The following is a 21,407-nucleotide window of genomic DNA, read 5'->3' on the forward strand; positions in this document are numbered from 1 at the left end:
TGTTTCTGAATTGGCTTTCTGACATTGAATTGTAATCCAGATTTTGTAACTCTGTGGGAGAGAGGACTGTTTCTGATTCTTTCTTTTGAGGTGAGGTTTTCCTTCTAGTCATTTTGCTCAGTGCAGAGTGGCCAAAAGCAAGTTGTATTGGGAAAAAGAGAAAAAGAGAGGAGAGAAAGAAGGAAAGAAAAGAGAAAGAGAAAAAAAAGGGAAGAAAAAGAAAAAAAAAAAACGAAAAAAAAAAAAAGAGAAAGAAAAAGAAAGGAGAAAAAAAGGGGGTGGGGGAAGGAAACAAATCAAAAAGCAAAACAAAACAAAAACAAAAACAAAAACAAACAAACAAAAAAAGAACCACCGGGGAGTATCTTCTGATTCTGTGTTCTTTAAGTCCCTTGGCTTCTCCTGGAAGTTGTCCGTCTAGCTGGTGTTCTGGGGCAGGGGCCTGTTGTGCTGATTTTCAGGTGTTAGCAGTTGGGGGAGCTGCTGTGCCCCTGCCTGGTGCAGGGCTCGGTGGGGGTTGTTTACCCCGTGAGGCCGCAGGAGGAACAGCCCCAGTGGCGGGGCAGCTCTGGAAACCTGGATTCAGCTCCGGCCGGAACTCCGTCTGCAGGGCCTGGAGGCTCCGGGGCGGGGCCGCTGATGTGCTCAGCTGGGGCAGGAGCGTCCTTGCTGTCCTGGGCCCTCCCGGCCTCTGCCTGTCCCGGGGGGAGGCGGGATCCTGGGCTGTGTCCCGGCGCCCTGTGCTCCGGAGCCTGCGCTGTTGGATTCGCGCTCCCGGGCCGCGCAGCCCCCTCCGTGGAGCCGCCGCCCGAGCCCCTCCGAGCTGCTCCTGGAACCGCGCAGGCCCCTCCGCACGGAGCCTCTTCCTCTGCCCGAGCCCCTCCGAGCTGCTCCCGGGGCCGCGCAGCCCCCTCCGCGGAGCCGCCGCCCGAGCCCCTTCAGCTGCTCCGGGTCCCGCCGGGTCCCGCCGTGCGCGCTGCAGCCCTTGGGGAGCTCGGCGCACTCTCCTGGGCGCGCAGTTGCTCTGTTACTGTCCCCGGGAACCCGAGGGCATCCCCGCCCTCCTGGGTCCTGCTCCAACTCCCCGCGAAGCCAGAGTTTTTAAAACTCTGTGTCCATCAGAATTACCTGGAGGACTTTTTCAAATACAGATTGTGGGCCTCAGCTCAGAGTTTCCTGGGGGAGGGGGGGCGGGGGGGGGGTGGAGCAGTGGCAGAGAATGTGCATTTCTAACCAGCTCCCAGGTAAAGCTGATGATGTTGGTGGTGGTCCCCATATAGTTGGGGACCACACTATAACACTTTGAGAACTGTTGGTCTAAGCCAGTCATGATAAATTCCACTGTCCCTACCAGTGATTGGCTGAGAAAAGGACATGTGATGCAGTTCTGACCAATAAGACTCAAGGAGGAGGTCACAGGGAGCTTGTGGGGCAGTGATCAGAAACCAGGGAAGTGGGGGTCCCTGAGTGGCTCAGTGGTTTAGTACCTGCCTTCAGCCCAGGGCATGACCCTGGAGTCCCAGAATCAAGTCCCACGTCAGGTTCCTTGCATGGAGCCTGCGTCTCCGCCTCTCTCTCTCTCTATCTCTAATGAATAAATAAATAAATTTAAAAAGAAAAAAGGGGCAAGTGAAAGAGTGGCACCCTCTTCTCCCCTTTCTATACCATCTTGAGACTGTGAAGATAAGAGCAACCTGTTACAGATGGTAGAAAAAATGGGAAATGGTAGAAAGAGAGTGGATCCACCATTACATAACTAATGTTGTGTACCACTAGGTTCACAAACTACAGGATCACCTTCTGTGAAACTATAATTGCCATTGTGTAAGCCTCTTCAAGCTGGGTTTGTAGTAGGTGGAAGCCAAACTGTCCTACGTGATATTTCCACTCTGTGCAGCCTCACTCAGGGCTCTAACTCCACTCCCCCCCATTGCAAGGACACCACCAATCCCAGGACACAAGGGCTGGGGTCAGCATATGGGCCAGTGGATAGGGCAGACCCAGGATAAGAAGAAGAGCACTGTTTTAGAGCCATAAAACCCCAGGGCAGAGCCTGAATTCCACCACTGTGTAACTGTGTGCCCATTCACCCCATACACCAAGAAGGGATTTACACATGCCTAGTTGACTGAAGCAGCCCTGACTGTGGGTCTGGGCAAGGTCTTTTCTCTGGTCCCTTATTCACCACTAGAGCTAACATTTGGCAAACATCACCAGGTCCCAGGCACAGGACTAAGTTTTTCACCTACATAATCTCACTGAATCCTCAAAACAACTCTAGGAAATGAGCACCATCATTTCCCCAATCTTATGGCTGAAGAAACAGAGGCTCCAGGAGGTGATGTGGCTTGCCCAAGGTTGTAAAACTTATAAGTGCAGAGACAGGATTCCAACTCAGATCTGTCTGGCTCAAGAACCCACGTGTTTAAGTTCGATATTGTAACACCAGAGACAGAGGAGAGGGTAAGTTTGAGAGCCCTCAGTGCACACAGGGGCTCTTGCATCTAAGCATCTGACACAAGGTCTCATTCCTCTCTTTACTCACTGGCTCATTCTAGAAAAGTGGGTGGGAAGTTAACTCTTTTCAAAAGCTTGCCAGTCAGGCAGAGTAAAGCTGACATGAGCATCAAGGGAGATACTGCAAGATCACTCAAGATGTGGACAATGAGACGGTGCCCCCTGAGAACCATGGCAGCAGCATGATGGCCAGGGTCTGGGCCTGCCTGGCATCTCGTCGGCTTTGGTTCCTGGGCCACAGCCCGGCCTTACCTGCCAGCTTGCATGCCTGGCTGAGCATCCCCCGCCGCCCCCTCTGGCATCCAGCTGTCTCATCAGCCCTGCCGATTCAGCCCTGGAGAACTCGGATGTTTGCCTTGCCCCTCTGGAGGGCAGGCGGAGGCAATGGATCGGGCAGCAATTCCAGAGCCGTCACAACTTCTGGCTGAAACCAAACATGACAGATTTACCATTGGGCAGGCTGTTCCATTTATTATTTAACGCTTGCAATAAATATTTGCATGACCCAGCGCTGGAGGGAACGCTCTGTGATAACTCACTGCGTTTCCCTGCCAAACAGGCACTGCAATCGGATTCCAAAGCTGCGGCAGAGAATATTTTATACTATTCTAAGGAGCCAGGTGATGGCCCTCTGGTAGGAAACATTTTCTTGCCTGTCTCCAAAGAGGGAAGGGACCAAGGAGACTGTAGTTCCAAGAAGCAATTAGGAGGAGGAAGAGGAGGATGAAGATGGCAGCTACAATTTACCTCGAGCCTGCTGGGTGCCAGGCTCTGGGCCAAGAGCTTCCCATTCATTCACTTAACACGTGTCTTTGAAGGCAGGGCTGCCACAATAGGCAAATACAGGACATCCAGTTAAATTTGAAATTCAGATACACAATCAATAAGAATCCCATGCAATACTAGAAAATTTTTGGTGTTTACCCAAAATTCAAACTTACCTGGGTATCCTGTTTTTCTCCAGTAACCCTAACTGAGGTTATGCCCATGACTCAACAGCAGAGGGGAATTATTTTCAACTGGGGGTCAGGGAAGGGACCTCTAAGAAGGTAACACTTGGACAGAGATGTCAATGAAGGGGATAACCATGACAGAAGGTGGTAGAGTTCTAGGCAGCGAGAAGAGCGCATGCAAATGCCCTGGGGTGGAAAGAATATTGGAGGGTTTTTGCAGATGGACATGGCCAGAGTGGGTTCTGAACTTCTGCTGCCTGGATTTCTGAATCCAGATGTGACACAGAGGAGGAACAAGAAAAGGAGAAACTGCTTTAGACAAGAGCTGGTCAGGTCTTGCAGAAAACACACCCGCAGTAACAAACCAGCTGCCTCAACAGAAACCTCCACGTCTTCCCCAAGTTGTTCCCCTAGGCAGGCAGCCGGAGGGAGGGGGGCTCCCGCGGTGACAATGCTATCAATTTCCATTTTGCTTTCGCCAAATACAGAAAAGGACATTTCAAAGATTTTTAAAAATAACTTCCAAACAACTCAAGGGTGGGCAGAAAAGAGAAAGAAATTACACTTGGCTTGCTCAAGAGCAATGATAATGACAATAGGTAATACAAAGAAGTGCATTTTCATATATGTTATACCACTTACTCCTTAGCATTCTATGAGGCACGCAGGACAGATCGTGATATCCCCAAATCACAGCCAGGGAAATGGAAAAATTAGAGTCCAACACTAGGAAATGGCCAGGTAGGGTTTGAGGCTATGTTTGGCTCCAAAGCCCATGCTCCCAAAAGCCCCCTGTGGTCTTGCTAGGGACTGAATTATGTTCTCCCAAAATTCATATGCTGAAGCCCTAATCCCCGTGTAACTCTATCTGGAAAAAGAATTTAGGAGGTAATTAAGGTTAATGAGGTCATAAAGGTGAGGTCCTAATCAAATAGGACTGTGTCCTTGTCAGAAAAGGAAGAGATCCCTCCCTCCCCCTCTTTCGCTCCACCATGTGAGGACACAGCAAGAAGGCAGCCATTTGCAAGCCAGAAACAGAGTTCTCACTAGCACCTGACCATGCTGCTACCCTGATCTTGGGCTTCCAGCCTCTAGAGCTGTGAACAATAAATGTCTACTCAGTTTACGGTATTGTGTCACGGTAGCCTGAGCTAAGAGAGCTGATGTGAAACCAACCAGAGCCCAGCCCTCGACCAATTCATCCTGCTAGCCCGGCTATATGGAGCAAGATCCTTTCTCCTACCTCTCCCTCCGCCTTTCTGCCTGGCTGATGCGTAAACGGTGTTCCCACCTGGGGCAAGCCCATCCCTCCATCCCTTCACATGCCTCAGTGAACATCAAACAAGTCCTGGCAGTAGAGGAGGACTCCTCCTCTGCAAAGAAACACAGCAGACGAGTGAAGAGATCCCAGCTTTGGCACTGAAAAACCTGAATCCAGATCCCAGCTCAATACTAACTAGTTGGGTGGCTTTGAGAAGAAAGTCCTGAGCCTCTTCTGAAGAATGGGGATAACGTGACCCACCCTCCTGGGATCACTGGGGGAATTGGATGAGATGTTAAACATAAAACATCAGCATGGTGCCTGGCACATAGTCAGTGCCTGGTAAATAGTAGCTGTTAATAATAATTACAACAATGATAACACTCAAATTATGGGACTGAACTGAATGTCCCTTCATTCAGCAAATTTTTAATGAGCACCTATGTGTTAGGCACATAGGCATATAGCAAGACATAACACACATGATTCTGCCTCCATAAAGCAGATAATATAATGGAAAAAACAGACTTATGGCAGAACAAAAGGAACAGATTTGTAAAAAAAAAAAAATCACATATAAAAAAATTTAAAGTGGTTGAAGAGTTCTGTGAAGGAAGAAGGTTTCTGTGAGATACTCATCTACTTGAGCATCAGAGAAGGCCTCAAAGGATATGTCAGCCAAGATCCAGGGTATGAAGGAGGCAGCCAAGCAAAGAGCAGGAGGGATAAGCCTTCCTGGTATAGAGAGCACCAGTATGTGCAAACGTAGAAAGGCTAGGGACGACTGGACTTGTCCTGGGGCGGCGGGTTGTTGAAGTGAGGCCAGTTCGGCTGGAGGAAGCAAGGGAGATGCCGCCAGGATCATGGCATGCCACGTCTGCTAAGCCATTTCTAACTTATTCTGAAATGAAAGAGCAGCAGGCACTCAAGCTAAGCACATAGCACGATGGCTGGTACAGAGTAAGAGCTCAAAAGATGTGAGCTTACTTCCCTACCTTGGAATGGCCCAAATAAATTAAAATGGCCCCTCTGCTTTGAATTTCTGGATTTGATTTTGCCTTGCAACTGTTTCTTTAAAAAGTGTCTATAGACCAGGGGGAGATGAGATAGAAACGGGGATATGAGGGAACAGCTCAAAATCAAACAAGCCAGAAACTCCTGGCTGGAAATGTTCTCTCTAGATCTCTGCAGGAAGGCCCATATTGGTGCCACTGCAGAAGAAAGAATTGAAGTCAGGAGGGCTTAGAATTCTTTCTCCAACCAAGCCCCAGATGCCAGGCAGGTAGTAAAGTTGTCTCCAATCCACCTCCACCCGTACAGCCTGACGATGGAGTTGGCCGATACCTCCCCCACTCCCCAGCCCCGGAATAACTCCTCAGAGCCATTCAAGGCTGAAGCTATCAGCCCGGGCCACTTCGATGCCAGGAGAGCAAAATGTATTGTTGGCAAAGGCTAGAGAAAAAGAAAAAAGAAAGAAAGAAAAAATTGGCAATTGGTTAGGAGGGAGCCCCATCCTGAGTCTATGACAATCATCCAGTGTGAAGCTTGGCATGTGACTCAGGCCCTTCCTGGAATTTTAAAATTCATTACATTTTATTTATTCATTCACTACCCACACAGAACTCACAGTAGACTCCAAGAAGATATATGACAAAATTACTAAATATGAATTTTAAATCTGGACTTGGAGAAAAAGAATTTAAAATAAGGGGTCTAAAGACAGGAAAAGTAGGGGACGGAAGGTAGAAAAAAGATTTATAGGTCGGCAGGCCAGTTACTAGGTCTGAAAATGTGGCTCTGAGTTCCCCGAAGGCCAAGTCAAAAACAGCAGAAGCTGTTCTTGTGGTCTACAAGGAAAAAGACACCTGATTCACTGCCCTGCCACGTGGCCTCATGTGGTGTAACCTCTACTTGGGCTCCGTCTCCAAAAAGGAATCAGAAACTATTCAATCTTTGTGACTCCCTCTATAGGTAATAAAAAATCAAGCTATAGTGAAAACCAAAAACAGCTGATCTTCCAGTCTACACTCTGATTCCCAAACTCAAAAGTCTGTAAGGGTTAGTCACTAGCAGAAATGAAGGGAGCAGTCTGGGCATAACACCATAAGGAGTAGTGGCCAACCAAACAGCCCATGTTCTAGCTAAAGGGGGCAGCTGCTTCTCACCTCCAGCTGATTACTGCCCTACACGAATGCAGGTCCACAGTCTGACTTTTTTTTCCACAGTCTGATGTTTAAGAGGAGCTCAAAATCGGGATTTTTAATGTAAACTCTTCTAACATGTAAATGTTTGCTTTTAATTCAAATATACTTAAAACAGTGGTCAAACACAGAAAGCCCAATTTCAGAAAGGAACAGCAAATCTCTCTAGTGTCTTACAAATGGGTTTTTCTACCTTCGGGTGAATTTGCAGTCCCCAGACCCTATCTTCCCCCAGATAAGCGTCTCAGGGAAACATTTCCCCACAAATATACAATTCTATTTTCAATCCCATTCCACACACATTGTTGGGTTCCTACTGCACTTTAGGGACAGTGGAGGATACACCAATGTGATAAACAAGTCTCCACCAAGTAGCCAGACAGGCCTGGCTGTGTGCTCCATCAAGACGCTGGCTGGCTCCCAGGAAGTTCTCAAGGTTTGGTGATGTCTGCAGAAACCAGCCTTTTTATCAACAAGTTCAAAGCATATTGATGGATTTATTTCTACCAGGAGCCAGAAAACACCCATTCCTCTCCAAATCCTTTTCCCTCTGTCCAGCCTCCTGGATGAGGTTTTCTTCATGGAGCGCAGCCACTCTGTCCACTGCCAATTCAATTCAACAAGCTGCTGCCAAATGCCCAATGGATACCGGTACTGTGCTAAGAGTTGGGAGAGACAAGACCAATAATATGAGACCACTCATCCACATTCCAAGTCTGAGATATAAATGCAACTGAACTTATCCTAGAGAATACTTTAACCAACAAACAGCTAAAGGATAAAAACAAAAGTGAATTAACTTGACCTGGGTTTGAGTTAGAATTCTCTCATCAACTAGCTATGCTATCTTGGGCAAGTTGCCTACCCTCTCTGTGTCTATTCCTTCATCTATTAAAAAAAATTTAAAAAGGGGTAGGGGATATAACATCACCTAACTTACAGTCCATTGGAAATGGGACTAGCCCATATTGCAGCAGAGGTTGTACACTGCACAATTCCAAGGGGTGCTAGTCACAGACTGTGCTGCAGATGGTTCTCCCTGGAGTTGTGCAGTACCCAATATGGACAGCTGTGCAAGGCAGCCCTGGTTAGAAGGAGTAAAATATCCATACGAAAGAGAGTGTCTAGTACACTGTAGGGGCTCAACAAATGAAACTCTTGCATATACAGAAACCGGAAAATAAAACTTCATCTTCTTAACTTCTCCCTTCTACCATTCTTTCAACAAGAACCTCACCACGTAAAACGAAGCACTGCAGAATGATCAGGGTTCCTCAGACTCAAGCGGAGCCCTTCTCATCCATCAAGCACTGCGCTTTCCTCCTCCAAGGAAACACAGCTACCCATCCTCAAGCCTTGATTTATGCCACTGCCATTCCTGACTGTCAGTCTGCGGTCCCTCCTTCCCCACCTGGGCTAGTCCTGCTCTCTATGCAGACTGCTGACTGCAGCTTGGCCGCCCACACTCTTCCTCGGTTCAGGTGGGGGCTGTCCAGGAGGTGTGCTCAGAGTCTGCAGCCCTGCGGTTTTCTTTTCCTTTTAAGCTTCGAATGGATTGCCCCAGATCCTTAAATCCAGCTGGCTCTTGCCTGCTTCTTCTGGAGGTAGTATAGACCAGGGTCTCTTCTCTTTGCATCACAAAGAGAAACGCAACTAGAATCAGTTCAGCCGAGGGCGGGGGTCACTGTTTACCGTGTGTTCAGCAGTCCAGGTGCAGAGCTACGTTCAGGGACAGCAGCAGGCTTCCAGAGCCCAAACAACAAGGTGGGAATCTGCTTCTCATCGTTTTGGCTCCGCTCCCCTCCCCGGTACAGCCACGTGAGCTATAAATGCAACTGAACTTATAAATACTACTGCTTCCACGTGGTGGAAGCACATAGCACTGCTCCCACATGGTGGCTCCTGGCGACCCCAGGTGTGAAACAAGAGGAGAGGCCTCCAGCCAGGAGGGAAGAAGAGGAGAAAAAAAAAAAAAAAAGAAAATGGAAGGATATGGAGCAAAGCCTCCAGGAGTGCAGCCTTCAGTGCCCGCCGGCCTCTTCTCTTCATCTGGCCAGCTCGGCCCTGCAGCGGGCTCGCTTCTCATCCTCTGGCTCCAGCTTGTTGCTCGAGGCCACGGAGAAGCCGAGACAGCCGGCCGGGCCTAACGGCAGACTGCTCAGCCGTCCCGGGTCCCGGGGGTGCCCTCCACCCACTCTTCCTGCCCTTCGGAGGATGCAGCCTGGCAAGGGCATCGTGCCGCGGGTACCACGTGGGGCGAGCACGTGACCAAACGCCCCGCCCCCAGGCTTCTGCGCAAACTCCGAAGGCGCCGGGCCGCAGCTGCCCAGGCCAAGCCTCCTCAGTAGGTTCCGTCGCCTTTTAAAACCGCCACCTATCCCTCTGGAGTGGCCTGCCTCTTCCTTCTGCTTCGCCTCGCCTTCAGGGGCCACTTCCAAACTTCACTGTGGAAACCGCCAGAGCTTTGGGTCCAAAGCGCGCGCGAGGCTCAGCCGCAGCTCCACCTTCGCCTGCCCACAGGAAGCCATCTTCCGCCCACCGCTCAGGCAGAAGCCCCGCCTCTTCCTGTTTCCGGGCCCCCGGGCTCACTTCCGGCCCAAAAGGATGCGGTCCGCCCTCGGGCCATTGGTGGAGCGTATTTGACTGTCAGAACCCGCAGCCAATGAGTGACCGACTTGCTACCAGTACCAACCCCACCGACTTCTGAAAGACTCCTCTCTCCGGAGGCTCTCGATGTTTTTTTGTTTTGTTTTGTTTTGTTTTGTTTTGTTTTGTTTTGTTTTGTTTGTTTTTTTGTTTTAATTTTTTTTTTATTGGAGTTCAATTTGCCAACATATAGCATAACACCCAGTGCTCATCCAACCAAGTGCCCGCCCTCGATGGTTTTTTTGTTGTTGCAAGGGATAGAAGCTCCATACGGAAGAATCTGTAATTAGGTAGGTAGGATACCGAATTATTACTCTTATTAGTAATCATTACTATTATTAATTATTACTATTACCACCTTAATGGTTACTGTTATTATTAGATGTAACATTGGTTATTACCGATATAATAGTATTAGTGGTAGTACGTTATTAGATTATTATTAGATAAAATAACACAGTACTGTTGCTTCGATGAGACATAATAACATTATACCGGCTCCAGCATCAGCCCCAGCAAATTCTTTCAAAGGACTCTCATCTTTGGAGAGTGTCTCAATGCTTTTTTGTTGCCGGTGATAGAAGCACAACTCGCTGGTAGGATAGTGAAGAATCTTCTGTTTAGGTGGGGCTGCACGCCCAGCGTGGAGTCCAACATGGGGCTTGAACTTACCACCCTGAGACCCGGGCCTGAGCTGAGATGTTAAAATAATAACATCAATATTGTTATTATTATTGTCACTATTATTATTAGGAGAGAGAGGGGAAAGAAGAAAAGACATTTATGAAGCATGTATTACCTCCCAGGTGCTATTCTAAGCACTTTGCTTGTATCTCTTTTCTTCCTCACAAATCACCCTATAAGGTAGGTATTCCCATTGATGCGGTTTTACAGACGACAAACAACAGCTGTCACACACCTAGTCTGCAAGCCAGGATTTGAACCTGCGTTGTCTGGCTGCAGAGGCTGCGCCCATCACCACTAGACTATAATCAAAGGGAAAGTAACCAGGAAAGCAGAAGTACGGGTATAATTGAAATCCAACATGTGAATTTCAACAGTACCTACTCTTCAGCTCTACTACTGTCATTTTTTTTCTTCTTAGAGGGGAGGGGCTTCTGTCCTGTTGGCAGGAGATGAGGCTCCCTACAACTCCCAGCCTCATGACTCCCAGCCTCCTCTACAGAGGACTGACTGACACTCTATTTCCAAGGTCAGAATCCCAAGAAGGGTTCTGATTGCCCCAGCGTGAGTCATGTGCCAACCTCCGGGCCAGTCACCTGCAGCGGGGGGGGGGGGGGGGGGGGGGGGGGGGGGCAGAGCGCTATAGTTTCAGGACTTTGGTGTCAGATCAGTCAATGGCAGATGGAGGTAGGAACCCACTAGGGGGTCAAAGTGTCAGGGATGAGAAAGGGTAAAAGCCATTATCATGAAAAAGGAGATGTGCTGGGAACACTAGCATTTATTTCATCCCTAGAGCAAGGGAAGCATGCAAGCAAGGAAGCTTCACTGGGAAAAAGTTAGTTGAGAAGTGAGGCCCTCCCAGCTGTGGTCCTTCTGACATCCAGTCCAGATGCTGGCCATCATTCCTTCAGAAGTGTACATGCCCCGTTAATGAGGATCTAAGGAGAACCATCCTCCCGGACTCCCAGGAAGGGGCATTAGCATGCATGATCATCCTGCTCTGTCTGCCTGCATGAAATATGAAGGAGGTCTTTGAAGACACATCCAAAGTGTTTAGCAAACACTCCAGAACTGCTCATCTGAAAACACCCCAAATGAACGCAGGACCCATCATGTAATCTGTTATGTTTCACAGTTGCAGTTTGGCAGGAGGTGAGCTAAATTGACATTGACTTCCAAATCATCCTATGTGTTAGTTCTGCTGCCTTCCAACCCCACTTCCTCAATCCTGATTTACATCTTAAGACACCGCCCCCCCCCCTGCCCCGACCAGGGCTTGTGGGGCAAGAAAGCAAGCTCCATGACATTGAGCAGAAGTGGGTTTGAATCACGGCATTGCCACTTGCCAGCTTGGGTGATCTTGGGCCAGTTCTTCAACCTCTCTGAACTTGTTTTCCCACCTGATAAGTAGACCTAGGAATGTCCGCCTTGTACGGCAGTTAAGAGAACTATAGATAACACAGGGAAAGTTCTAGATTGGTCGGGATAGAGTGACTATGGGGCAGTGTTGGATAAATCCCCAGATGTCAGCAGCTTAGTGCCACAAAGGTTTTTTTCTCATTCATTCTCATCCATGAGAGGAGCCTGTCTGTGGTAGGTTAACATAAGCCCAAGTCACGAAGACCTGTGAACTCCAACAGAGGAAAGATGGACAGATTTATAAAGCATCTTGGTGTCACTGAGTCCCTAGTCTCTGGTGCATACAGCAACTCCTTCCATTCCATGAGCCACTTTGATCTAGCTTTGCTTCAGCATGCTTTGGGTAGGTTTGGTCACGTGTAAGTGAAGGAGCTGCAACCAGTCAGATGAGCCATAGGGGATGCTAACAGACCCCTTACTGAGGGCTTCCTATGTACCAGGCACTATCAATCATGCTTCCTGGGCACACCCCAGGCGCTGTTCTAAGCACTTGAAAGTAGACCAATTTCTGCTCAAGCTTCACACTTCCCCTGTGCTGAGTTAACCTTCACCCCTGCCTGTGAGTCGATCATCAATACCCCAGGTCTAAATTAGGAAACCGAAGCCCAGAGAGGTTAAATCATATGCACTCTTAGTTGGGGGCTTCCCCAGAAGCAGACATGGGGCAAGGATTCAACTACAAGTAGTTGATTTGGGAGGTGCAGAAGATACCTATAGGGAAGCAGGGACGTGACCCAGGGAAGAGAGGCAGCTAACTAAAGCCTGTTCTCAAGCACCTCTGGTTGTAGGCTCTGCAGCTTAATCGTGTTGGAAAACACTGTATGTCAGTGAGAGACACACATCTCAGAGTCCTCCCAGCCACGAGGCAAGGGAGCCAGGTATTTACACACCTGTCAGTCACTGGCTGGGGGATGCTCTCAGGAACATTAATTCCCAGATACTGCCATCCTGCCCTCTGCGAGGATGGAGTAGCATTCCACAGCTTTGCAGAAAGCCCTCAGACAAGGAGAGGCAGATATACCAGTAACTGGAAGTTGACCAACGCTTACTGATGTAGCAAGGCTAGAGCAGTCGTGTGGTGGTCAGTGTTTAACAACTGGTTCTCCAGATTGGGGAGGAGGAGGAGCCTGGATTTGTAATGTTTGCTGATTCCTGTGGTATAAATACTCCCAGGATGGCCAATCTCAAGCCACCAATGTGATGTCAGTTGGCTTGCAATGTTCCTGAAAATGTTCGCAAAATTCCTGAAAATTTACCAGTTGATTCTTGGGAGCTAATGCTAGCCTACTTCAGCACACGGCTAAACTGGAGGGATGTGGGTAAGGCAACAGGAGTGTCTGCTACACACACCCGAGTTGCACAGCTATTGAGAGGACACCTGGGATACTTCAACACGGTAGGGCATGACCCCAAATCCATGGTCTTTACATTCTACCATGGTGGGTATTGTTTATCCTTATTTCTTCTCAGCCTGAGGCTGGGCATAGATGGTGGTGATGAACAAGCATTGGGGAAGAGAAAGGAGAAGCTGGTGCTAAAAAGAGAGAGTCAGAGCTATGCATTAATACTGAGAGGGACTTTCAGAATCATCCAGTCTGACCTCAAGTTGAATGCCAGGCTCTTCCTGATAGCATCCCTGCTCGGGGATTGTCCAGCCTCTCCTTGCACAACTCCTATGATGGGGAGCTCACCACTCCTCCACAAAGGACCAGCCTTTGAAGAGTCCAACATCACCAGGCCCAGATGGGATTCAAGCAGCCAACTGCCTGTTAAGGAGAAGTCATTTCACTGTGTCCAAGGCAATGGATGGACTCGGAGCTGGAGGAAGGCACTTGAAGAATGAGCAAGCTGCTGGATCGGACACATACAGCAGATGAAGTGCCTGGTCCCCGACCAACTTAAGCAATGGCTCCTTTTGTCAAAGCCACTCACCAAAAGGGAGACTATTACATGATAAATGCTGGCCTGGGTCAGACCAATGAAGCATCACATGCAGGGTTCTATCTCTGACAGGGATCCGTGACTTCCCCCACGCTGAGAAATGAAGGCAAGGCTCAAATTTTCCTGTGCATGAGAATGACCAGGAAGCTTCCTGGGCCCCACCCCACAGAGATTCCAATCACTCAGTAGGTCTGGGGCAGGACCTGAGAGTCCACATGTCACACAGGCTCCCAAGGGGCCAGGAGCCATCGCTGGCCTGCCAACCCCAGTTAGCCCTGGAGCCCTAGCCCACCCCATGCCTGAATGCTGTGGGGCACAGAAAAGAAAAAGCAAAGATCCCAAGCTCCGAGCAAACAAGCTTCTCCTAAGTGTTAATGTGAATGTAGCTCAAACAGTTCCATCTACATTTACTGAGGCCCTACTGCATGCCGGGAACTGGACTAGGTGCTGGGGAGGGATAGAATACAATGGTTACTGGGCTCATGAGGGCTTCCTTTGGGGATTTTTCAAAGATTTGAGGATCTTACCTTCAGCCCCTATGTGCCTGGCAATGCGTTGGGGGCTGGGCATGCAGTGTTGAACAAAAAACCAGGCTCTGCTCCAGGACCGCTCAAACCCTCAAGAAGGAAGAAGACTCCTCCACCCCCAACCCAAGCTGGGAAATAAAGCTGAACTGAGTTAACAGTAAAAACTGACACCTAATGGATCAGACACAACAGAGATGTTCCAAAGTCACAGAAAGACCTTTAAAAATATGAGACGGCAAGATGGAGCAGTAGGCTCTGAGGGGGTGCCATCTTTGAAAGAAACATCAACAAGAAGAATTTTTAGTATCAAGAGCTGCCTGCCATTTGTGAGTGAGTCCTAGGGCTGGGGATGACCTGGTCCTCCCAACACCAGAGGTAGGACTCTCTGCTGACTCTGGTTTATAGTTAAGGAAACAGGCCCAGAGCTAAGGGTGACCTACCCAAGGTTACACCACCAGAAAGTAGTGGGGCTTAGGGCCATGTGGCCCCCAAGTCACACTGAGGCTGCACACCTGCTGGCAGACAGCCTAGAGACAACCCCGAGGATCAGCCACAGGTTGGACAGGGTGGGAGTCCGCTCCAGAGCTGGGAGGTGGCATAGCATCATGGCTGTGACTGAAGTCAAATCCTTGTCACCCCTTAGCTTGACTCAGACTAGTTACTTGGTCTTCAGTGATGGAGTGACCACGTTTCAAGCAACTGATTAGCCCCCGTCAAAGGCTGTAATGTTAAACCTCTCCATACTTTCCTGACTCTTCTCCAGAGTCATCTATGAAAAACAGAAGGGTTCCCCAGGCAGAGCAGTTCATGTCAATTCAGCCTCCGCAACACATCCCATATCATCTCCTCTGCATTTCCGCCTCCATCACTCTGGCCCAAGCCGCCATCACGTGTCTCCTCTGGTTTAATCCAGTGGCCTCCAGGCTGGTCTCCCTGCCTGGGTTCTTAATCCCCTACAGCAGAGATCAGCCAACTATGGCCCTTAGATCAAATCTGGCCAGCCACCTGTTTTTGAAAATACATGTTTATTTTGGAAAAAAAAAAAAACACATCTGTTCATGTATAGACCATCTAGGGCTAATTCCCCACCACAATGGCAGAGCTGAGTAGTTGCCATAGAGACCATACGTGGGGCATGAGGCCTAAAGTATTTTTGATCTGGCCTTTTGCAGACAAGTTTTCCAATATCTGCCCTGCAGTCCTTTCTGCCCACAGCCATCCTTCTGAAATGGCAATCAGATCATTTTCCTCCCTGGCTTACAGTCCTCCAGCAGTTTTCAGGGGCCATTAGAAAATGTGTCAATTCTCTATTCCATCTGCAAAGTCATAGGTGATTCATCCTTGTTGAGGTCACTGGTCCTGTCTCTTACTACTCCCTCATTCATGCCCACCAGATTGTCCCAACTGCTATTTCTTGACCACCTCCCCGTTCTTATTCCTACCCTGGGGCCTCTGCATGTGCTGTCCTGGAATGTTCTTCCCTCTGCTCTTTAGATGGCTGGCTCCTTCTCATCACATAGGGCTCAGGTTTGAATTCTACTTTCTCAGAAAGGCCTCCTCTGAATACCACTCCCATTTTGGGATAGCCCCAGTCTCTATCCCATCACCCAGTCCTGTTTTCCTCTTGGTGCTTCTCACTAACTAAAATGGTTTCATTTATCTCTGTGTTACTTTACCAATGTCTGTCTTCCCACCAGAATATAAAGTCCCATGAGGATGAGGTCTTTGTCTTTTTTTTGATTCACCACATGCCCAGGGCCTGGACTTAGGTATTCCCTAAGTTTTTGTTGACTGAATAAATAGTTTTGTCACTCCCAAAGGTAAAAGAAAAGGCTAAAATTACAGCAGGTATGACTTAGGCCAAATACACACACACCAACACTTCCTGCCCAGTGGCTGAGACCTAGAAAAGGCAATCATAATAAACTAAAGAACCATTTCACAGCAACTAAATGAGAAAAAACTGCCGCACCCAGTGCTGGCAGCACTGCAGGTATCATTGTAGATGCCTATGAGCCCTATGGAGAGCAATAAGGTGATCAGTGTCAAAAGCCATAAAAATGCTCACTCATTCGACTTGGTATCCTCACTCCTGGGAATTAAAAAAAAATAATTCAATAGTGCCAAAGGTTTTCTGCATAAAAGTGTTTACTGTTTTATTATCTGAAAAAACCTAGAACAAGTTAACTGTCCAACAATTGGTGTACACAGACCATAACCATGGTCATTAGGAAAGTCAACGGAGCCACACAGAAAAAGGATTATGATAAATGAAAGAAATAAAACTAGAATATATGTTATGGCTCTGAGTACAAAAACTACTTATGAACAAGGACTAGAAGAGAGCAAGAAATGGTGGTAATACTTATTCTGTGTGGCAGAGACTATAGGCTGCCCATCAGATATGGTCCTTCCCTTTCTCTTGGGTACACAGCTAATCAGATTTCCCAGAAACCCTTGCATCTAGGTGGGGCCACACAAATGAGTTCAAGACAGTGGAAAGGGAATAGAACCAATGTGCCACTTCCTGTTCTGGTCCATAAAATTCCACCACGTGTACTCCACCATGCTGTGTCTCCAAGGTGATCTCAGAAGCCACATATTGGAGATGGCACAACTCTGTGAGCTTGTCCCCTGAACAACTTTTTGTAACACAGGCCAAGCCCTCTCCATTCACCTGGGACCATCTTGACCTGTAACACAAGTCAGAAAGAAACTTCTGTTGGGTGTGTGCCATTCAGTTTGGGTCTATTTGTTACAGCAGTTTAGCCAACCTTAACTAATACCCTGATACAATGCTTGGTGGCTAATAGCTCAGGCTTTGGGGTCAGTGGCACCACTTATGATGATTTCTATGACCTTGGGAGGTCACTTTACTACTCTGAAACTCAGTTCCCTCACCAGTGTGAGAATCAAATGAGAAAAAACTATAAACTTCTTAGTTCTGTGCCTAAAATAAAGAAGGAGCTCAGTCGTTGGTTCAAGTGTTCCATCTAGAAGTACAACATCCTACCCTCCCTTCGAGTTTGGAGACATTTGCCTAAGTTAGGTCAAGCTGGGTTTCTAACCCTTGCAAACATGAGTGCTGAGTAATACAACACTACTCCAAACGTTAATGTCTTCCCCCACCCATTCCCCAAGAGGAAGTGGTCCAGACTGGGCAAACCCAAAGAGAGGCTAGCTCTCTCCTAGTCAGTCTTAGAATGGAGCCAGTGGCCAGTAATTGACACAATCTCCTCTGCACCTTATTGGCAGCACCAGGTCCAGAAACTGGTTGACCACAAAGCAGCCTCTCCCAAGACGTGGCCCCATCCCAGTGCTCACTCAGGTCAGGCTTTGCTGTTTCCCTGGATGGAGGAGTCACAGATCAGCAGGCAGTGGTCAGTGGGCTGTGCCCAGGCTGAGAACATTTCCCAGACCAGATGGCATCTCTGGCAGGTCCTCAAAGTCAGCAGAGGCCAAGTTGTGCCCAAAAGACCAAGAGGCCCAATATGGTGGGGATGGTCAAGAGTCCCAATGAAAAAGGCATCCCAGCGCCCTCCTTCTTTGCCAGCTGGCCATCACCTGAGGGTTGCAAAGCAGCAGACAGGCTGGGCCAGCCCAGGCAGATGCACAGGACCAGAAGTGGGGCTCACAGGCTCAGTTTCATGTGCACACACACACACACACACACGGGGCCCCACACATAAATACATGCACACACATAGTTGCACCCACATATCACACATACAAATACACTCCTTCCAAACTCACAGCCTTCCGACAGCACAACAGACAACAGGGCCATGGTATGGTGTGGAGGAAATCCTGGAGTCTGATCCCAGATTTTTTTTTTTTTTTTTTGCATGTGTCAAGGGACAAAGATATTTGACAAAAACCCTTGAGTCACATCTCCCACAGGGGCCCTGCCTACCGGCAGACTCCACCAAAGCAGCTCCATGCAGATGACCCCTCAAACCCTTCCTCACTAGGACCCCAGGGATGGACCATTGTTCTGGCAGAAAGATGTAAGAGCCAGATTTCCTAGAAGCAGAGCTGCAAATGGACTTGGGCAGATGTGGGTTTTTAAGAGAGAGCTGTCAAGAGAAGGGAAGTGAAGGCCCCAAGAAGCAGAAGGGGAAAGAGCCGAGAGAAAATGTGGTCTGTACGGCCTTGCCTTGGTGCGATCCCACGGCGAGCTCTGGGGCACAAACTGCACCACCATGCAGCCTCTACTGCTCTATCAGTTAGTCCCCGGAGCATGGCATCCCCTCTGGGGTAAGGTGGCTCCCATCTGGAGAGGGCAGTTCTCTGGAACAGGGGACAGCTGTGAGCTCGCAGCAGCCAGCACTCACAGCAGCTAGGGAAAGGTGGCCAGGTAAAGGGGAGCTGGGCAGGGCTCCAACCGGTGTCTGCACTAGTGTAGACCAATGAAATTGAAACTCTGAAAGGAGGAGAAGTTGTCTCTACGTAGGGGTGATTTCTCAAATATTGAACATCTGTCATGGCATGGGCACTGACCAATCAACTCCAATGGCTGATTGTAAAACACGGGCACAGTTACACCAGCACATACAGCTGTCCTCCCTCTGCGAAGGGATGGTACCGTGCAGCAAGCCCTGTAGCAGGTGCTCTATGAGCATCGCTTCACCAAATCCTCAGAAGCACCCTGTACTGCAACCATCATCCCCATTTTACAGTGGGATGGCCTAAGACTCCGAGACATGAGGCAGCTCACCCAAAATCAAACAACCCAGGAAATAACAGCCACAGGATTTGCACTCATATCTGTGTGGCTCCAACGCCAGTAAAATTTTTCTACCCTGCCTCACTGGCTTGAAAGAGATTTAAAAAGAAAGCAAGCAAAAGGAGCCCTGCTTCCAAGAGACGCGAGGGTCCCTCAGTGATGCTGGAATCATGATTTTATTATGTTCAGAGGGGAATGAAAGGGACAGGAAACAAGCAATGTGTGATCTCCTGTCATGTCAGGAGATGTTTTTTCCAGAGAAATGTACATTCCGCAGAATCAATATGCTCCCAAGCCTCAGAAAGCCAATGAAGACATACAGCCCCGACCTCTGCACGTGGGAGCTCTGTTACAACAGTCAGGAGAAATTAAATTGAATCATCTGGAACAAGAAGGTTGTAAACATTCAATATTAATGATCCATTTCAGTCCCAAAGAACCTTGGGCTTTGCCCAGCTGTGTGTTGTGTTGTTAAAAGACCGACTTGTCCCGAGATGGGGATTCCTCACCCTTCCTGCTAAGGATGATGACAGAGCCTGTGTCCTTTATGCAGGACCGGACAGATAGTAAATATTTTGTGGGCCCTCCGATCTCTGTTGTAACTACTCAGTTCTGCAGTGTCACTCAAAAGAAGCCACAGACAATACATAAGTGAATGAGCAGGCTGTGTTCCAATAAAACTTTATTGGCAGCCAGATGGATTTGGCCCCTGGGCTATAGGTTGTTGACCTCTGACTATCTTCTTCTTGGCATTTTCAGGCAGACCGATGTGTGTGGTCTGCATGCTGGGCCATTTCCTGACTTGGGTCATTTTGTCTCTTACCATTGGCCATGAGGGGATCAACTAGCAGAGTTCAGATGGCACAAAACAAATTCATGCTCCCAAACAAAACCAGGTAAGACATGTACTAGGTCAAGTATATGACACTGCTGGTTTTCAACTTTTTTTTTCTTCAGCTAAGACAGCAGAAGAGATGATTTATTGTACACGTTAACATTCAGCCATAAATGAAAATGGAATTAGTCCCCAAAGTCACAGGTACAGAGCTAAGGGCCATAAGGGACTGTTTTGGTATGAGCAAGGTGGGTGTCTCAAAGGTGGTCTTTGCAGGAGGCCTGGTTAGTGGTTAAGTTAGTCGGTTAAGTCTCTGACTCTTGATCTCAGCTCAGGTCTTGATCTCAGCGTCAAGCCCCACATTGGGCTCCACGCCCAGCATGGACTTAGGGGAAAAAAAAGTGATCATTGCCATCAGATGGTGATGGATGTTCTGATCCATTGAATCAAGTTCTAGAAAGTAAGCTCTCAGTCCCAACAATTTCTACTGGCATCCCTGCCCCTGACTTTCCTTATTTCTGCTCCTGTGGCTTCCATGGGTGCACAAGCTAGTGCTTTGCTTGGACCTCTGCCTCTGCTTTCTTCTTTTTCAATTCAGCCTGTGCTTTTTCCTCTACTTGGCTCTCATGATGTGGAGGTTTCCAAGAAGATGGCTCTAGGGCTGAGAGCTCAACATTTTTTTTTAAGTAAATGTTTAAACCATTTTGCAATGGTTTCAGGAAAATGGTGAAGATAGTACACAGAGTTCCCATGTGCCCCACATATTAATGTATTGTTATTAACTAAAGTCCATATTTATTCAGACTTCCTTAGTTTTTACTTAATGTCCTTTTTTTTTTTTTTTTTTTCTATGCCAGGATACCACATTGACGACCTTGATACTTTTGAGGAATACTGGCCAGGTGTTTTGTTAGAATGTCCCAAGATTGGGATTTGTCTGATATTTTTTTCATTTGATGAGACTTGTGTGTTTTGAGAAGAAAGATCGTAGAGGACATCTCATTGACATCACTTCGTATCAAGGGTATGCACTCTCGGGATGACTTCCTGCTGTTGACATTGACCTTGATCACTTGGTTGAGGTTGTGTCGGGTTAGGTTTCTTCACTACAAAGTTACTCTTTTTCCCCCTTTTTCACACAGTCCCGTTTGGAAGGAAGTCATTACAAGAAGCACTTGAGGAGGAAGGGTTATCCTCCATCTTCTGGAGGGTGGAGGAGCTACATCAATTTGGAGTTCTATTACAAGACAGATTTGTCTCTTCTCCACCATTTATTTGCTCATTCAATCATTTGTTTATGTCAATGCAGAATCATAGTACTGATTTTATACTTTGGATTATAATCCAGTGCCACTTTATCTTGTTGTTCAGACAGTTCCAGCTTTGACCATTGGGACCTCTTTCAGTTGGCTCTTGTGTCCTGGTGAGATACCCATCAATGTGGTGTTCTGCGTTGTTTTGTTTAGCACTTCCAAGCACAAAAGGTCAGAAAGCACCTACTTTTTAACCCTGCAAGATGCTCCTGGCTCATCTTATGTATTTCCTACCCCCATCCTAGAATTAGACTTTTCCCAAGGAGCCCCCACTCCTTTTATCAGAGGAGTGGTATTTATTAGAGAATGAAGATCCAGGTGCTAGGTGTTGTTACTACCGGAGTGTCACTCCTTCTAGCACCTCCCCCTGCCTCAGCTGAAAGA

At 48.0% G+C, this 21,407-nt stretch overlaps 2 long non-coding RNA genes across 6 annotated transcripts in view; one reads left to right on the plus strand and one right to left on the minus strand.

The window, feature by feature from the left end:
• LOC112640330 (uncharacterized) overlaps positions 1 to 9,488 on the minus strand; it is a 30,309-nt gene extending 20,821 nt beyond the window's left edge. For 2 of the 4 annotated variants that reach the window (XR_004816471.2, XR_004816470.2), the window contains exons 1-2: positions 8,344 to 9,488; positions 2,770 to 2,941 (exon numbers count right to left, since the gene is read on the minus strand). This is a non-coding gene — a long non-coding RNA (uncharacterized LOC112640330). Of the gene's footprint in view, positions 1 to 2,769; positions 2,942 to 7,233; positions 7,592 to 8,169 lie in introns of all 4 variants that reach the window. The other 2 variants (XR_004816473.2, XR_004816472.2) reach the window with 2 other exon arrangements.
• On the plus strand, positions 9,317 to 20,962 carry LOC112640331 (uncharacterized). Of its 2 annotated transcripts, none has more exons than XR_003123988.3 (4): positions 9,317 to 9,868; positions 19,635 to 19,771; positions 20,568 to 20,734; positions 20,853 to 20,962. It is a non-coding gene; the product is annotated as an uncharacterized LOC112640331 (long non-coding RNA). The 2 variants fall into 2 exon arrangements; XR_003123989.3 differs by lacking the exon at positions 9,317 to 9,868 and adding an exon at positions 16,703 to 16,875.
• Positions 20,963 to 21,407: the final 445 nt, after the last annotated feature.

Source organism: Canis lupus, chromosome 6 (assembly GCF_003254725.2).
Source record: "Canis lupus dingo isolate Sandy chromosome 6, ASM325472v2, whole genome shotgun sequence".
NCBI classification, from domain to species: Eukaryota; Metazoa; Chordata; class Mammalia; order Carnivora; family Canidae; genus Canis; species Canis lupus.